This window comes from Podarcis muralis, chromosome 4 (assembly GCF_964188315.1).
Source record: "Podarcis muralis chromosome 4, rPodMur119.hap1.1, whole genome shotgun sequence".
NCBI lineage: Eukaryota > Metazoa > Chordata > Lepidosauria > Squamata > Lacertidae > Podarcis > Podarcis muralis.
In genome coordinates, this window is record NC_135658.1 from 10,462,347 (window position 1) to 10,477,484 (window position 15,138).

The window sequence follows — 15,138 nt, forward strand, 5'->3', positions numbered from 1 at the left end:
CTCTTTGTGACCCCCTGGACCAGAGCACGCCAGGCCCTCCTGTCTTCCACTGCATCCCGCAGTTTGGTCAAACTCACGTTGGTAGCTCCGAGAATACTGTCCAGCCATCTCTTCCTCTGTTGTCCCCTTCTCCTTGTGCCCTCCATCTTTCCCAACATCAGGGTCTTTTCCAGGGAGTCCAGCTCTCACTTCCATACATCACTACTGGGAAAACCATAGCTTTAACCAGGCATAGGCAAACTCAGCCCTCCAGATGTTTTGGGACTACAACTCCCATCATCCCTAGCTAACAGGACCAGGTGAAAGAATACAACTTCTTCAGGGTCCATTCAATGACATCCCTAAATCAGGGTTAGTTAGCCCTTTTTTAAAAAGCTTGAAAGGGCCACATTCACCTATGCACACGCTTAAAGGTAAAGGTAAAGGAAACCCTGACCATTAGGTCCAGTTGTGGCCGACTCTGGGGTTGCGGCGTTCATCTTGCTTTACTGGCCGAGGGAGCCAGCGTACAGCTTCTGGGTCATGTGGCCAGCATGACTAAGCCGCTTCTGGCAAACCAGAGCAGCGCACGGAAACGCCGTTTACCTTCCCGCTGGAGTGGTACCTATTTATCTACTTGCACTTTGACGTGCTTTCAAACTGTTAGGTTGGCAGGAGCAGGGACCGAGCAACGGGAGCTCACCCCGTCGTGGGGATTCAAACCGCCGACCTTCTGATTGGCAAGTCCTAGGCTCTGTGGTTTAAACCATAGCGCCACCCGCATCAAACACACAGCCCTGCCATGTCTGATCTGTGAAGATCAGCTGAAGAGATCCGCTGATCCGCATTCACCAAATTACTCATCTGCTGACCAGGGAGGGATGATGGGAATCGTAGTCCCAAAACATCTGGAGGTCCAAGTTTGTCTATGCCTGGCATTAACTATTATTCCTTTATTCCTGCACTGCAGGGGGTTGGACTAAATGACCTTTGGAATCTCTTTCAACTCTACAATTCTACGATTCCACTGGTGGGAGCCAGGGCATTCAATCGGGAAAGACAAAAGAAAGATTCTTCACGCAATTCATAAACTCCGTGGAAGAATTCAATTCAATCCATTCCGTGGAAGGTGGCGATATTGCTACATGACATCCTCGGGATCTAAGCAGGGCTTACTCGCGAGTAAAAGCAGCCCGAGGAAGGAGCGTACCCTTAAGAGTCCCTGGGCGACCCGCTCTTGCACGTGCCTAAGTTAAAAAACCCCACGGAGTTACTTTCTCCAAGCAAAGGACAGAATGAACGAATTCTGTGAATGGAAACGTTCCCACGCATAGCAGCTGCCGCGCGCCAGGCGCATGCGCGGACTGCAGCCCCTCCCCCTCCCATGCCCCGCCCATTGCCTCCCGAAGCCCCACCCCGTGCAAGCAAAGTCCTGGAGAGAGGGGAGCTCGGGAGAAAAGAGACCAGATTCTGCAGGAGCTGCCTTTTCTGGGAGGAAGGTAAGGCAAAGCGGGCAGGGTAGGGTGAATCCGGAGTGAATCCGGTTTGCCTCTTGTGCATGCGGTGTGTGAGAGCTATGCAGAAGCCCTCGGCTCCCCCGTGTCAATGCCATGGGACTCGAGGGAGGGAGAGAAAGCTGCTCTCTCTCCCCCCTCTGGACCCGCAGGAAATCTCCTGCGTCTGCACGCATGTGCACGCATCTTGCATGTGTGTATGCGCGCACACGCAGACAAAACGAATGGGAAAAGCGCGGGGTTTGCGGAGACGCATCCGCTTTTCCTTTTCTGTTCTTTGAGAAGCGGGGAGGATGCAGATGTTGGGCTGATAAGGGGAGAGGATGGAGAGACCTCCTTGCCCACAACAAAAAATGAAACATCCTTCCCTTTTTTCTTGAAAGTCTTGTGACTAGGATATTGGTGCATGCTTGCTTGGTGATTGATTGATTGATTGATTGAGTGGAAGGCGGTCAGCAATCGGTAAGAGGAACCCACCTACCTGGAAGGAAGTTCTGCTGGGTCCAGTGGGGCTTTACTCTCGAGCAAGCTCTCCTTGCAGGAGGAAGAGCTTGCAGCTGGAATCCTGAGATCTCTTTGCGCTGCTGTGCGTTTGTGCACGCGCAAAAACCACACAAACACACCTGCGATTTTGGAAACCTGCTTCGTTTTAGATCCCTTTCCCCTCAAAACTCTGAGGTCTTCGACACGCTCTGTGCTTCCCTGAATTGCAGTGAGTTTCCAGGGGGTCGATTTTGCTTCCTCCTGGGCAGAAAAAGTCCTGTATCGTCTGGAGGAGGCGCGTTATGTAACAATTGTCTCCAGGTGTTCAGATTGAGAGGCGAACTCACCTGCCAATGTCCTCTGTCCCCCAATCAACATCACGTTCCTTTCGTTCAAAAGCATTTTTTTTAAATCACCTTTTATACAGAGTAGCTGACATGGTGCTTTGCCGGATGAAGACGTAACCTAAAAGATAAACCCCTATCCTGGAAGCTGTTTCTGCTAATAATAATAATAATAATAAATTTTATTTATACCCCTCTCTCCAGCCACAGTGGGCTGGATTGAATTGAATTCACAGTGGCGCTGTGGGTAAAACCTCAGTGCCTAGGACCTGCCGATCGTATGGTCGGCGGTTCGAATCCCCGCGGCGGGGTGAGCTCCCGTCGTTCGGTCCCAGCTCCTGCCCACCTAGCAGTTCGAAAGCACCCCTAAGTGCAAGTAGATAAATAGGTACCGCTTTATAGCGGGAAGGTAAATGGCGTTTCCGTGCGCTGCGCTGGTGCTGGCTCGCCAGAGATCCCTCTTGGTGTTCTGGCTTCTGAGATTCAGAATATTTTTTTTCTTGTTTTCCTTCTCCAAAAACTAGGTGCGTCTTATGGTCTGGTACGTCTTATAGAGCGAAAAATACGGTATCTTATATCTATCCCAGTGTTTCCTACTGTACTCTGTGCAGGTCCTGGAAGTCGAGTTTCTAGTCCTTGTGATAGAGGGATTGTGTCTCAAAAGAGAGCCCTGGGAGTTAAAAAAAACAAAAGCAGGGTTCTCTCCTAAATAATAAAAGGCATATATAGAGTTATTCTCTCCCCCCACCCCCACCCCTAACTGGTGATTTTAGACTAGATGATGTCTGGCTTGTGGAAGAATCTCCTCCTGAGCAAAGGGTGTGACTCTCAAGAAATTAAGCATCCTCATATATGGCATCCTACGTGGGTGGCGCTGTGGGTTAAACCACAGAGCCTAGGACTTGCCAATCAGAAGGTCGGCGGTTCGAATCCCCGCAACGGGGTGAGCTCCTGTTGCTCAGTCCCTGCTCCTGCCAACCTAGCAGTTCGAAAGCACATCAAGTGCAAGTAGATAAATAGGTACTGCTCTGGCGGGAAGGTTAACGGCGTTTCCGTGCGCTGCTCTGGTTCGCCAGAAGCGGCTTAGTCCTGCTGGCCACATGACCCGGAAGCTGTACGCTGGCTCCCTCGGCCAATAAAGCGAGATGAGCGCCACAACCCCAGAGTCAGCCACAACTGGACCTAATGGTCAGGGGTCCCTTTACCTTTACCTTATCCTACTTAACAGGGGTTTTGCAGTTTCTCTGTTCCAAGCATTATCAACTCTCTGCTTTCGTTCTCTTTTTGCCCATCTCAAAGCTTTCCTCGGGGGTTTTCCTCTGAAAACCCACCAAACCACTTCCTGTCCTTTCACATGACTTGAGACTGTCCAGAATTTTTTTTTTCTTTCCGAGGCAAGCAGGCAATCTGCATTCCTGGGTTGTGTGCACTCTGGATACATTGAAAGCAGTTTTGAAACACATTTGCCTTTCATGGCTTCCCCCCAGAAAATGCTGGGAACAGTCGTGCCTTGAGGGTGCTGGGAACTGTAGCGTTGTGTGGGTGCAAGCTACAGTTCCCAAGATTCGGGGGGGGGGGTGTCATATGCTTTAAATATAAGGTGCGTATGCAGCCCTGAGCCACGCTCTCTATTCTGCTAGCTTGGCATTCTCCAATCTTCCCATTAAATGCAGACTGGATGCTTTTAAGACGGGGTCTCTGGCCCTGTGGGCACATTCAAGTCATTGCTTGATGATGCATCAAGAGAGGAAACATGCGCAAAATCCATTGCAGATTAAATGGGTTTCACTTCGCTTCTGATCTGATTCCCCATCCCCACCCCAGTTGAGGAATATTCAGTATGTTGGCTGATGGGTGTGTCTGTCGGTCAGCCCTGACATGCAATTTTATTACTGGAGGACATGAAGGTAGAAAACATGGAAGTGCCTCTGAGCATTGGCAGAGTGCATTCCTCGCCGCCAGGGTGGATTTGATTTAAATAAAATCGATTTAAATCAGTAAGACTTGATTTAAATGATTTCTTTTTACAGAAAGACTCATTCTTGCTGGTATAATCTGAATATTTACAGCCAGATGAAGGTTTCATTTTTGGAATCATAAATTTTCAGAGTAGCTTTTACAGTTGTATCAAAAATTACTGATTTGGTTATACTGTTAGAAATACATAGGGACAGTTAATTATGAAATTGTTGTGAGGTTTAAGAAGTTAACTGTTTATATTTGGACAACTTTTCTGCTGGAAGGAGAAAAACAAATCATTTCCTTAATAGCAATTTAAGCAATTTATTTAACTGAAACAATAACATTATAGCATATGTATCTATGCTTGTTAACCGATATGGTTAAACATTTTTTTAAAAAAACAACAACCACCTTAGACTGAGTTTTAACACACATGAAAAACTTAAAACAAATCCTTATTTCCTGATGAATAGCTTTTGGACGATAATGTAACTTAAATAGAAAACTATCTTTATAAAGATTTTCCCTCCAAAAGCATTTTATTTTAAAAATCTGATTTAATTTTTAAAAAAATCTGATTATCATTTTTTTAATCATTGATTTTTATCCACCCTGATCACCGCAGAGTAATTGCAATGAGCCTTTGTGGTCAGCAGTCAGAAGGTAACAACTTCCAGTTCAGAGAAGGTTTCCTTGTCTGGTGGTTTTTGGGGAGGAAAGGGCCCCTGTGTGGAACCCAAAAAGGGAGAAAGTCTACGGTGTGCAAAATATCATTCAGCCCAAATTGTTTCGATAACAGAGAGACTCCAGTCTCCAGTGGCATCTTTGGTTAAAGGGATCAGAGAGGAAGTGAGATGGGGAGACCTCATTGTATAACCCCTAGAGTAGAGTGGGGTTAACCAATCCCCTGCCCCCAGGGCTGCACCCCATTATGTTGTTGTTGTTGTTGTTGTTGTTGTTTAGTTGTTTAATTGTGTCCGACTCTTTGTGACCCCCTGGACCAGAGCACGCCAGGCACTCCTGTCTTCCACTCCCTCCCGCAGTTTAGTCAAACTCATGCTGGTAGCTTCAAGAACACTGTCCAACCATCTCGTCCTCTGTCGTCCCCTTCTCCTTGTGCCCTCCATCTTTCCCAACATCAGGGTCTTTTCCAGGGAGTCTTCTCTTCTCATGAGGTGGCCAAAGTATTGGAGCCTCAGCTTCAGGATCTGTCCTTCCAGTGAGCACTCAGGGCTGATTTCCTTCAGAATGGATAGGGAGTCCCTGGGACTCTCAAGAGTCTCCTCCAGCACCATAATTCAAAAGCATCTGTTCTTTGGCGATCAGCCTATATATAGAAATGAGCAAACCAGTGATATTTGAGGGAGCAGGCGGGGCCCATGACTTACATCATAGGAGCCTGCACAACACAAAACACTGTTGCTGTATGTAGGTTTTATTTTATTTGTTTTTTATCTTAGATTTTGGAAATGTACATCCCGTTGTTGTTTTTCCTTTAATTTTTTGGGTGGCCCCAAGAGAGTGGGGCCCTAAGCTATAGCTTGTTTAGCTTATATGTAAATCCGGCACTGGGACGCGGGTGGCACTGTGGGTAAAACCTCAGCGCCTAGGACTTGCCGATCACATGGTCGGTGGTTCGAATCCCCGCGGTGGGGTGCGCTCCCGTTGTTTGGTCCCAGTGCCTGCCAACCTAGCAGTTCGAAAGCACCCCTGGGTGCAAGTAGATAAATAGGGACCGCTTACTAGCGGGAAGGTAAACGGCGTTCTGTGTGCTGCGCTGGCTCGCCAGAGCAGTGATGTCACGCTGGCCATGTGACCCGGAAGTGTTTCCGGACAGCGCTGGCTCCCGGCGTATAGAGTGAGATGAGCGCACAACCCTAGAGTCTGGCAAGACTGGCTCGTACGGGCAGGGGTACCTTTACCTTTTTAAATCCGGCACTGAACCCGTTCCAGTAGCAAAACGCGCCTGGCACCTGGCTAATTTCTAACACTGCTAGTACGGAATTTTCGAGTGGGGAGGGCAGAAGTCAGGAGACGAAACTGGGTAAAACAATTGATGCGACTCTTGGCTTGGGGCCAGTAGACAGCATTGCAATCAGCCAAACCTAAGGTTCCCATCTCTGGTGTGTGTGTGTGTGTGTTGTGTGTATAGTTATGGGCGTCTGAGAACAGAGATGAGACTTATTCCTTTACCCTGCTGCACATATGTCACTTAGACAGAGCCGCTAGGGTGTTGTGAGACGGGGATTTAATTATAGGCTCCTGGGAGATCTCTTGCAATCCTGCTTCCACTTAGTTGCTTATGAGTTCAGGCGATTGTGCTGATGTCTCACTCTGTGTTGGGAGCGACTGTGGAATTCCGCCTCTCGGAGCTGAATCTCTGTATGAGTTGCTGTTCTGCGCACGCTTCCTCCCATCTTCACTCGAGTGCACCTCCTGATTTATTTATTTTAAAATAACTTTTTATTAGATTTTCCACAATGATAACACAAACCACAAAGCAAAATGATACACGAAAACAGAAAAAGAAAATGGGGGGGAGGGAACAATAAACAATAACAACAAACTTAATTCTTCACAAATCCAACCTTTGAAACATCTTGGTTGACTTCCTCAAATCCCTCCCTTCTGAGTTTCCTTGTAATTAAAGGTAACAGCTTTCCAATATCATTATTAAACTAAAACAATTCCCAATTATAGTCCATCTTATTCACTTTTCTTAACATTCTAAATCCCATTTATTTAATTATAACTTAGTTTAATCCTAGGCCTATTGGTTTCTTTCAAGTAATTTCCAATTTTTTTATATTACAATATTTATTCAAATGGTCCTTGAATTTCCTCCAGTCCTCTTGCAACTCCTCTTCTTTCTGGTCGCGGATTCTTCTAGTCAGGTCAGCTAGCTCCGAAAAATCCATCATCTTCATCTGCCAATCTTCCACTGTTGGTAGTTCTTGTGTTTTCCAATTTTTGGCAAGTAATATTCGGGCGGCAGTTGTGGCATACAAAAATAATTTAACATCTTTCTTGGGCAATTCCAAACCTATTATTCCAAGAAGAAAGGCCTCTGGTTTCTTAATAAATGTATATTTCAACATTTTTTTCAGTTCATTATAAATCTTCTCCCAGAAGTCTTTCAGCTCCTGATTTTAATTCACAAAACACAGTGGTGCCTCGCAAGACGAAATTAATCCATTCCGCGAGTCTCTTTGTCTTGCGGTTTTTTTGTCTTGCGAAGCACGGCTATTAGCGGCTTAGCGTCTATTAACGGCTTAGCGGCTTTAAGAAAAAGGAAACAAACTCGCGAGAACTCGCAAGACGTTTCGTCTTGCGAAGCAAGCCCATAGGGAAATTCGTCTTGTAGAACGACTCAAAAAACGGAAAACTCTTTCGTCTAGCGAGTTTTTCGTCTTGCGAGGCATTCATCTTGCGGGGCACCACTGCACTGGCATGCCGTATAGTTATCTTGGTGGCGTTGGGGAGAAAGAAATTCGAATAAGCACTTTTTAGGTCGGTGGCCTCCGAGTCCCCTCCTCCTTTGCTGAATTTGCGTGCGAAAGAAGCATTCGTTTGAAGCCAATGCATTGCGGGCTCTCTGTATGTGGTGCCTACGACAGTTTTGCCCCTTTGCGGATGTGCTCCTTGGCCCCCCAAAAGTGGGCAACCTCACTGCTAAAGTCGTTTCCTGCCTGTGCCAAGGTAGAAAAGCTGGCGATTTCATGGATTACTATGCGCTTAGCAGCTTTGCTATGCCGGAAGTGGTTATTAGAAAAACTATTCTGCCTCTAACGTTCAAACTTTATGAATTGTTTTTGTTATCATTCTTATTTTACCTCTGTTCAGACTGGAAGAGACGGTGGGTGTCCGATTCTGGCATCCGATGGAACAGGATTGTGTTGAATGTAGGAGAAGCCAATGCAGCAAATGCAAACAGTCCCTTCCTTTTTAAAAATATATATATATATTTATTAATTTTTTAACATATCAGTTCCAACAGTCATACAACATATCTTCCCATCTTATACAATATTTTAGACTTCCGTCAATACCTCTGATGATTTTCCGTTCTTTATCACTTATTCTGCATTTCTTAATTTCTATATTACATTTAATTATCCTTAACTAATAATTCTCTTCATAGTCTTTCTTGCAGTATTTCAAATAATGCACCTTACAAAACTTCTTGCAGACCTACTAGCGTAATCTGTTCATCACAATTACTTTTCAGATAGTTCATATATTTACTTCTAAGAATCTCTGATCGCAAACTGTCCCATCCTTGGAGGTTTTTAAACACAGAGGTCACATTGCCACCTGTCATTCATGGTCTAGTTGGGATGCCTTCATCGCAGGGGGCTAGACTAGATGCATGAGAGATTTTACTTTCTTGGGCTCCATGATCACTGCAGATGGTGACAGCAGTCACGAAATTAAAAGACGCCTGGATCTTGGGAGAAAAGCAATGACAAACCTAGACAGCATCTTAAAAAGCAGAGACATCACCTTGCCAACAAAGGGCCATCTAGTTAAAGCTATGGTTTTCCCAGTAGTGATGTATGGAAGTGAGAGCTGGACCATAAAGAAGGCTGATCGCTGAAGAATGGATGCTTATGAATTACGGTGCTGGAGGAGACTCTTGAGAGTCCCATGGACTGCAAGAAGATCAAACCGATCCATTCTGAAGGAAATCTGCCCTGAGTGCTCACTGGACGGACAGATCGTGAAGCTGGGCTCCAATACTTTGGCCATCTCATGAGAAGAGAAGACTCCCTGGAAAAGACCCTGATGTTGGGAAAGATGGAGGGCACAAGGAGAAGGGACGACAGAGGACGAGGTGGTTGGACAGTGTTCTCAAAGCTACCAGCATGAGTTTGACCAAACTCTGGGAGGCAGTGGAAGACAGGAGTGCCTGGCATGCTCTGGTCCAGGAGGTCACGAAGAGTCGGACACGACTAAACAACAACAACAGACTAGATGGCCGTAGGGATCCCTTCCAACTCCACAATCCTGTGATTCTTGAGGTGATAACTTCCTGAGACATTTCATGGGCACTATGTGCGGTTGGTGGAAACACTGGCACCCATGCGTGCCACACCAGTGACCTCCTGGGACCCCTTGCACAAAGCAGAGTAGCTTTAGATCAGGGTTCAGCAACCTTTTTCAGCCGTGGTCCGGTCCACCGTCCCTCAGACCTTGTGGGGGGCCGGACTATATTTTCTTGGGGAAAAGAACAAATTCCTATGCCCCACAAATAACCCAGAGAAATAATTTACCGTATTTTTCGCACCATAGGGCGCACCGGACCATAGGGCGCACCCAGTTTTTTGGGGGGGAAATAAAGGGGGGAAAAATAATTTCCCCCCCAGGCGCAGGGCTGGGGCGGGGGAAGCTCGAGCTTCCCCCGACCCCAGCCCCCAAACAGGCAGCTCTCTGCAAGCCGTGGGAGCGCTCCCGCTGCTTGCGGAGAGGTCCGCGAAGCCTGGGCGCGCTGAGCTCAGCGCGCGCAGGCTTCGGCATGCAGGCAACTCTCCGCAAGCAGCGGGAGCCCAGCGCTGGGCTCCCGCTGCTTGCAGAGAGGTGTGCGAAGCCTGGAGAGCGTGAGGGGTCGGTGCACTCTCCAGGCATCAGCGAAAGCCTGCATTCGCACCATAGGACGCACACACATTTCCCCTTCATTTTTGGAGGGGAAAAGTGCGTCCTATGGTGCGAAAAATACGGTAAATAAAAGTACACATTCTACTCATGTCAAAACACCAGGCAGGCCCCACAAATAACCCAGAGATGCATTTTAAATAAAAGGACACATTCTACTCATGGAAAAACACGCTGATTTCCGGACCGTCCGCGGGCTGGATTTAGAAGGCAATTGGCCCCCGGGCCTTAGGTTGCCTATCCCTGCTTTAGCTCCTAATCCAAGTGGCAAGAACTTTCTAGAAGCGAGGGCTGGCAGTTACTGTGCTCTTGCAAGGTTTGAAATAAATGTCTGTGCTTTGCGGTTGCCAGAGTCATAAATATTCATCTCCTTCCACAATAATAAAATGCAGTATGTGACCCATAGTGCTGTTTTTTAAAACGCTTGACTTCAAGACAGATATTCTCCCCCACTCGTCCCCAGTAGTTCAATCTTTTATGCAGGAAGGAAGCCTTAACTAGAGAGAAGGCTTCTTGAGTCAGTTTGAAGAGATCCTGTGTGCGTACTCTAAAATAACCCCGCAGTATGGACAAACGTGAACCTGTGTGTGTGTGTTGTAGATGGCCACTTAATATAATTAACTGATGTTTTAAAAATCACATTCATTTAAGCAACAACAACTCTTCACTACATATCTAAAAAAAATAAATTATGGAAAAGTAGTATGCACCAACAGGTATAGCCAGCATTTGAAATTTGCAAGGCACATTTTGCACCTGGCTATCAGCCACTTGGGACGCGGGTGGCGCTGTGGGTTAAACCACAGAGCCTAGGACTTGCTGATCAGAAGGTCGGCGGTTCGAATCCCTGCGATGGGGTGAGCTCCCGTTGCTCGGTCCCTGCTCCTGCCAACCTAGCAGTTCAAAAGCACGTCAAAGTGCAAGTAGATAAATAGGTACTGCTCCGGCGGGAAGGTAAACGGTATTTCCGTGTGCTGCTCTGGTTTGCCAGAAGTGGCTTAGTCCTGCTGGTCACATGACCCGGAAGCTGTACGCCGCCTCCCTCAGCTAATAAAGCGAGATGAGCGCCACAACCCCAGAGTCGGCCACGACTGGACCTAGTGGTCAGGGGTCCATTTACCTTTACCTATCAGCAATTTGCGACCAAGTGAAGACGCCCGGGTGCCAGGATGGTGCCTGATGTCTCCACCATTGGAGGTGCGTGCCTGGAGATCCTTGGATCGGGACTGTTTTCACGCACTAAAAACACACCCTGTAGCATTCTATCCTTGGTTTTTAACTGCACAGTCAGAACGAATTTCAGGAACCAAATTCATATTGAAAAAGGCAACTTTTGAGCTTGTCTGGCCCCAAAATGGCAACTAGGCATACTGTTTTGGCGACTGTAACCCTGGCTTAAGGAGCTGTTTAGCTTGTCTTCTTCTTTGGCGATCCCTCGTAGCCGAGTAAGATTCTCTTCCATAAACACGATTTTAACACTGAGTCTGTAAGTGAGTGTGGAGGCCAATTCTGGATCCACACGTCCTTCCACAGTGGGGACATTGGTTTCCGGGCAGGAGTTGATCACAGTGTGGATTTGCCAAGCGTGCCTTCCTCCTAGCACGTTTCTCCCTTGCGTCCTGAGTTTGAGCGTCTTCAAAGCCCATGACACCTTTGGTAAAGGCTGTTCTCCAACTGGAGCGCTCGCAGGCCAGTGTTCCCCAGTTGTCAGTGTTTATACCACATTTTTTAAGATTTGCCTTGAGAGAGTCTTTAAACCTCTTTTGTTGACCACCAGGATTACACTTTCCATTTTAAAGTTTCTTTGAGTACAGTAGTACCTCGGGTTACAGACGCTTCAGGTTACATACACTTCAGGTTACACACTCCACTTACCCAGAAATAGTACCTCGGGTTAAGAACTTTGCTTCAGGATGAGAAAAGAAATTGCGTGGCTGCGGCGCAGCAGCAGGCGGCCCCATTAGCTAAAGTGGTGCTTCAGTTTAAGAACAGTTTCAGATTAAGAACGGACCTCCAGAACAAATTAAGTACTTAACCTGAGGTACCACTGTAGTTGCTTTGGAAGACGATAGAGTAGTTGCTTTGGAAGACATCCAAACGACCATGACCCAGTCCAACGAAGTTGAGTTTCTAATACTGAGTATAGCTCATCAGGAAGTGTTTCCCAACCTTGTGCCTCCAGCTGTTTTTGGCCTACAATTCCCATCATCCCTTGCCACTGGTCTTGCTAGTCAGGGATGATGGGAGTTGTAGTTCAAAAACAGCTGGAGGCACAAGGTTGGGAAACACTGGGGTTAATTAAAGTGCACCCTTTTATTTACAAGAGTTACCCCAGTGTTCCCAGGTTGTGGCTTGTTCCACCGCAGCCAAAGTGACTGACCTCTATGGCAGAAAGTTCCTTTAAAGTGAACATACTACCTTTGGCCAGCATGTTAAAAAAAAAAAGAAGAAGAATTGTCCAATGTCAATACATTATTGAACTATTCAGAGGAGCAAACACCTCTGGGACGCCCGACACCTTTGCCAAACAATTTTCTCACGTTGCTACTCTCCGAAAACATCACCTCTTGGGTGTGGCAGGCTTAGCTCCTGAGCTGGCTAGTGATACTTTCACAGGACCAGTAAATGATGGTTTGCTGTTTTTCTTTTTATGGCTAAACACAGAAATGTAACAGGCTTAATTCCCCGGGTGAGCTTGTTCCCAGCACAGCGATTCAGCGGCTGGAGGTGGCATGGAGAGGTTCAGCGGGCAATTTCAACCAGTTATGCAGAAAATATGAACACGGCACTTCTGTCCTGTGGAATCGGTGCCAATTTTAGAAGCCCGCCGTCTAGACAGCCATTGTTTAAAAGAGGGAACAGTCAGATGAGGGTGAGGATGCTGAGAATCAGCCTAGCTTTCCTGCATCACTGGCCCAGCCGCAACGGTCCAGTTTGGATGGGGCACGAAATCCTCTCCCTTCTTGAAAACGTGTGTTTTTTCATGCTATTTGGGGATCTGATATAGGCTGGGGAGTCCTGCACCAGCCGATGGGGTTGCTGATTTTGTACAGTGGTACCTTGTGTTATAGGGACGCGGGTGGCGCTGTGGGTAAAAGCCTCAGCGCCTAGGGCTTGCCGATCGAAAGGTCGGTGGTTCGAATCCCCGCGGCAGGGTGCGCTCCCGCTGCTCGGTCCCAGCGCCTGCCAACCTAGCAGTTCGAAAGCACCCCCGGGTGCAAGTAGATAAATAGGGACCGCTTACCGGCGGGAAGGTAAACGGCGTTTCCGTGTGCTGCGCTGGCTCGCCAGATGCAGCTTTGTCACGCTGGCCACGTGACCCGGAAGTGTCTCTGGACAGCGCTGGCCCCCGGCCTATAGAGTGAGATGAGCGCACAACCCCAGAGTCTGTCAAGACTGGCCCGTACGGGCGGGGGTACCTTTACCTTTACCTTACCTTGTGTTATGGAAAAATCTAGGTGCGAGGCTGCTCAGTCACCCAGCTCGTCGGGCAGAACCCGCGGATCCCTGCAGAATAAAGGAAGGAGTCCAGCCACCAACCAGAGCTGCCCTAGGTCCCAGCTCACAAAGGACCAACGCCAGTTCGTTGTTATATAAAACAGTCTTTATTGAAGCTCAGTTTCGCTTTCACAGCCGCGGCGCGCAGCTCTACGTCTCAAACTCTAGACCGCCGAAGCTCCGTCTGAGTCTCCTCCCCCCAGACACCAGTTTAAGACTCTAGCCTTGCTCCACCTCTTCCTTTGCTCTTTCCTCCTCTGGGTCCGTCTGTCTGCTGGGGTCTTGCCCTTCCTAGACTCTTCTGACGCTGAGTCCCCTGAGTCTTCCCCCTGCCTCCGGCGGGCTTTAGGACCTGGTTCCCAATCCGGGTTTTCTGCTGTCCCGCGTGCCTGTACATTCGAACTTGGCGCGCGCGCCCAGCCGGTTACCTTCCTCCTGACCGTTACACTGCTCCTGTCACTGCTTCCCCCTTCGGGGAGGCTAGCTGGATCTGACCTCCCCTCCGTTCCCCCACTCTCCGATGGAGGCGTGGTCAGCCCTGACTCATCTTCTCTCCCTGCTGGAGGAGACGCTGGCCCTGACACATGGGACTCTTCCCCCCCGCTACGCTCTGGTGGGGAAGCTGGTCCTGATCTCCCGCTGCTGCTTTGGGAGTCCCCGCTGGCCCCTTGCTTCTGGTGCGTCCCCCCTGGGACCCCCCTTGCCCTGACCATCGGCGCCCCCTTCTGGGAATCTTCTGATTCGCTGGAGAGGCTCATGGAATCTCTCGGGTCACTGTCATTCTCCCCTCCGCTGCCCTCAGATTCTTCCCCTTCGCTCTCCATTTCCTCTCTCCCCTGTGCCTCTGCTCCTGAGCCCCTGACAGCGCACAACCCCAGAGTCTGTCAAGACTGGCCCGTACGGGCAGGGGTACCTTTACCTTTACCTTACCTTGTGTTATGGAAAAATCTAGGTGCGAGGCTGCTCAGTCACCCAGCTCGTCGGGCAGAACCCGCGGATCCCTGCAGAATAAAGGAAGGAGTCCAGCCACCAACCAGAGCAAATAGCTATAGACCAAAGTTTATTGCGCAACAGGTTCAAAGAGGAATTTTGAACCCCGAAGATGGGGTGATAAGGACTTTTAAAAGTTTCCCACCATATCCCAGAGTACAGCATCATTGATACATCACTGACATGTCACAAAAGGGGAGGGGTAGACACTAGTTTAACCTTGGCAGACATGTCCAGGCAAGTCCTTGGTACAAGATTAGCATAAGCAGACGTGGCAGGGCAAGACCCAGGTATCAGATTAGCAGAGGCAAACACCTCTGAAGTCCCACCACCCAAAGTACAATAGAACTTCCTTTGCATGTCTGGACCCCTTGGCAAGTCTGGGGATGGGATTAGGCTTTCCTTGGCCAACAATCACCTCAGCAATTGTCACCTCTGGGCACTTCCTGGGGTAGGCGGTGTGTATACATGGAGGAAAATGGCAAAGGATGATTGTTAAAGCTAGGTAACTTCCCTGAGCTGTCAAGTTGAAAGGATACATTTATGCATAACATTTGTAACATTTAACAACTTTAAAGTTGTGCCCCCTCCCGTAATTTTTGGAACACTTGGTTCTCGAACTTAATCCGTTCTGGGAGTCCATTCATCTCCCGAAATGGTTCGAAAACCAAGGTGCGGCTTCCGATTGGCTGCAGGAACTTCCTGCAGTCAAGCGG

At 48.2% G+C, this 15,138-nt stretch overlaps 1 protein-coding gene across 1 annotated transcript in view; it reads left to right on the forward strand.

Annotated features, from left to right (window-relative positions):
- Positions 1-1,369: 1,369 nt before the first annotated feature.
- The window catches only part of CAPN5 (calpain 5), an 85,833-nt gene continuing 72,064 nt past the window's right edge, over positions 1,370-15,138 (forward strand). The window contains exon 1 of the mRNA XM_028725898.2: positions 1,370-1,478. The gene's annotated coding sequence lies outside the window, so the exon portion shown is untranslated. The remainder of the gene's footprint in view (positions 1,479-15,138) is intronic.